The sequence below is a fragment of the Haemaphysalis longicornis genome, unplaced genomic scaffold (assembly GCF_048455015.1).
Source record: "Haemaphysalis longicornis isolate Haplotype H1 unplaced genomic scaffold, Haemaphysalis longicornis Haplotype H1 scaffold_12, whole genome shotgun sequence".
Taxonomy (NCBI): domain Eukaryota; kingdom Metazoa; phylum Arthropoda; class Arachnida; order Ixodida; family Ixodidae; genus Haemaphysalis; species Haemaphysalis longicornis.
In genome coordinates, this window is record NW_027526225.1 from 88201279 (window position 1) to 88204514 (window position 3236).

The 3236-nt window shown below is 55.6% G+C and overlaps 1 non-coding gene across 1 annotated transcript; it reads left to right on the forward strand.

The window, feature by feature from the left end:
* Window positions 1-847: 847 nt before the first annotated feature.
* LOC144163442 (U1 spliceosomal RNA) lies at window positions 848-1012 on the forward strand. The gene has a single exon (XR_013320941.1). It is a non-coding gene; the product is annotated as a U1 spliceosomal RNA (small nuclear RNA).
* The last annotated feature ends 2224 nt before the right edge of the window (window positions 1013-3236 follow it).

Genomic DNA, 3236 nt, shown 5'->3' on the forward strand with positions numbered 1-3236 from the left:
GAGAGAGAGCAGCGCAGAGCAGCGCATGCGCATGTGTTAACCCGCACCCACGCACAGCTAGCACGGCGACGGAGCGAGCGCAGCCGAGCGCTAACACGCAGATGGCGCTGCGGTGAGAGCGGTGCTAGCGCGCAGCTGGCGCGGCGAGAAGAATGGAGGAGGGATGCGGACGCCGCCGGACTACGCCGGAGGGACAGGCGGGTGAAAGAGATGCGTCGCATCTAAAGGAATCAAATACTAAGGAGCCATCTTTTTACGCAGAAGGGGATGGCCAGCGAAGCTAAACCAAACACACGATAACATCAGTCGACATAAAGAAATTCCCGTTGTAACACCTTAGTTTCATCCGCACGGCCACGAGAATGGCCTTGCGGTCGCTCTGGTATACCCGCATATCGGCTCGGCCACAACCCGTGCCACAGGTTCTGTTGGCTCTGGTGGATTAGTTTCATCGCGTCCGTCGTAACGGGTGTCCACGTGATCGACGGCAGGCTGCGCGCGTGTTCGTAGCGTAAGACTCCGTGTTCACGTGGTCTTCTCCCGGCGGGCCAATGAGGAGCGGCTGCGTGTTGTTCATTCCTTTCTTTCCGCCGCAGGAACGCCTCCTCGTGGCAACATTGTCGTTCCACCTGCTTCTCTCTAAGCTTCTTTTCAGTCTTCTAGTAGCTTTTATTTTCCATGTTTGATTAAAACCTTTTAGGAACACCAAATATAGTATCACAAAAACTTAATGAAAGTACCAGAAGTTGTTTTAAACATGCCCGAAATGCAATAAGTGTCAGTGAAGCCACCAGCGTGCCAGTCTGGGCTTCATCTGGTGGCGCCAAAATGGCGCACAATTTATGGCATACTTACCTGGTGTCGGAGTTGCGCTGATCCGGACGGGCGCGCTCCCAGGGCGAGGCACGTGCATTGCACTCCGCTCGTGTTGACCCCTGCCACTTCCCCAAACTGGGGTAGATGGGGCATGCAATTTTTGGTAGTGGGGGGACTGCGTGCGCGCTCTCCCCCCTTCCCTATGCAATTCCAAAATCAGAACACCGAACTAACGCTTACGGTAGCAACCGAACGTCGGTTACGATAAGGCTGTGGCTAGGGGGCGTCTAACAGTACCGTAAGTACTCCAGTAAATCGACGTGCATCGACATTTCGATGAAAAAATGCCCCCACCTCCCCGAAGGGAATCGTGAGGAAGTGCGAATGCATTTATTGCGCCGAGAGTACACGGCGTAGTAATTCTGCCATCGCCTTGAGAAGCGCAGTACCGGCGAGGGGGAGCTGTCAGGCGAGGGGAGAGGCGCGCGCCGAGGGCGCGCGCGGGTCACGTGGGGTGTGACGTCGCTGCGCCGTTGCTACAGACCACGGCTACAGACGCTCCTCTCCGCTCCTCGCGCCGTTGCTAGGGGAGAGGAGGAGGAGCAATGCGGACGGCGGATTCAGGGTCGCTTATAAAGTGCATCGCACTTAAAAAAATTCCCCCGCACCTCCCCGAAGGGAATCGTGCAGAAATGCGAACGCATTGGGTGCACCGATGAGTGTGTTGCGAGTAATGGCGTAATTAATGACGAGAGTGTGAACGTAATCATTTATTCATCAGCACCTGTTTGTGTTATCCTTGTTCCTGACGGCCACAATCACTGCCTTGTGATCGCTAAAGTACACGGTCAAAGGGTCTTTGAGAAGCATACGCGCGTCACAGTTTCGCGTAAAGACCAGATCAATGCAACTCCCGTGAATGGTAGTGGGGCACGTGTCGAAGCCGGCAGAGAGACAATGCATAGAGTGCCTGGTCTGCATGTACTCGACCAGCCACTCGCCACTCTTCTTGCGCACGTCAACGTTGAAGTCGCTAACCAAGACTATGGGGTCAGAGGGTTTGGAGCGCACGCGCACACTTTCCATAGCCGCGTCCAGCTGCGCGGCAACGGCGTCTCGAGCGAGGTTGGGCGCGAGGTACACGGTCACCACAAAGACTCCGTCTCCGGTGTAGGCAAGGGTGTACAAGTCCTCGTACGGAGACGTGTCTCGGACGGGAGACGTGGCAACGGCGTGCGATATCAAGTTCCCATACACGTTAGACACGAGACTAACACCGCAGTACTCGCCGTCCTTGCCGCTTCGAGCAAACTAGTACAGCTCGCTTCAAGCGCATGCGTTCGGCATTGAGCGCGGAGAGATAACTCCTGTGGGCGCACGCCGACGGAGCACGACAACCCCCGACTAAGAAATGCATTTGCATTTACGACGACGACGACGAAGGCAGAACTACGAGGCGCGCGCTCACGTGCGCTCGCGCTGGAGGAATGCAGGCGCACGCCGCTCGATGGACGCAAGACAACCCCCGACTAATAAATGCATTCGCATTTAAAATTAGCAGTGGCTTAGCTCGGCTATGCCAGGATATACGTAGCGTGGGCTAAGGTTCAGCTGGTTATTCTTAGCTTTCCTGGTTGTCTAGGATTATCCTTATTATCATGCTTACTGCTGCTTCAATGACACACTCACGGTATACGCGTTATGTTACACATGAATATTTATAAAGCGGCTCCGGCACAGCGTCACCAATCGCCCCAGAGATAAGTTGGTTCCACAGGCGCACGCCGGTGTTGCTGCGACGCACGAGCCATTGGTTTCCCACCCGGCCACCCCTCGCATGATCATCAAGTGGACCGGGCCGCCACGTGCGGAACGGAGGTCGGCGAAGACGTCGACGCTGGGCGCGTGGGGTGTGTGAGAGAGACGCCGGGCAGCGAGCAACGTTCTGTGCGCCGTGTGACGTCACTGCTCCTCGCGCATGCGCAGCATGGCTCTCCAGGACCCACGCGAAACTGCTCAACCTCGGCCAGTGTAGCTCACGCTACAAAAATGCTGTGTGACACTACTTCGCCCTCCTCTAACGTAACCTCACCTAACGTAACGAAGACGAGCCTCTACACCACAACGGCAGACGCTGAGCCCTGTTTCAGCCCAGTATTATTCGAAATTCATCGGACGGCGCTCTAGCCACGGCTGTAGCGCTGAGCTGGGATGCCGTCGGACGGCCTACACACTGCGTTACTACAAAGCACTATTCGAACAACCCGCCCTCCACAACGGACATACCGATACCTGAACCGGGCCGAGGTGAACGGCCTTCTATTGTACATTTTTCGTACTTTCACGGGTCATAATTACCATCATCATCATCATCATCATCATCATCATCATCATCATCACCCTGCGTGTGTTGTAATGCT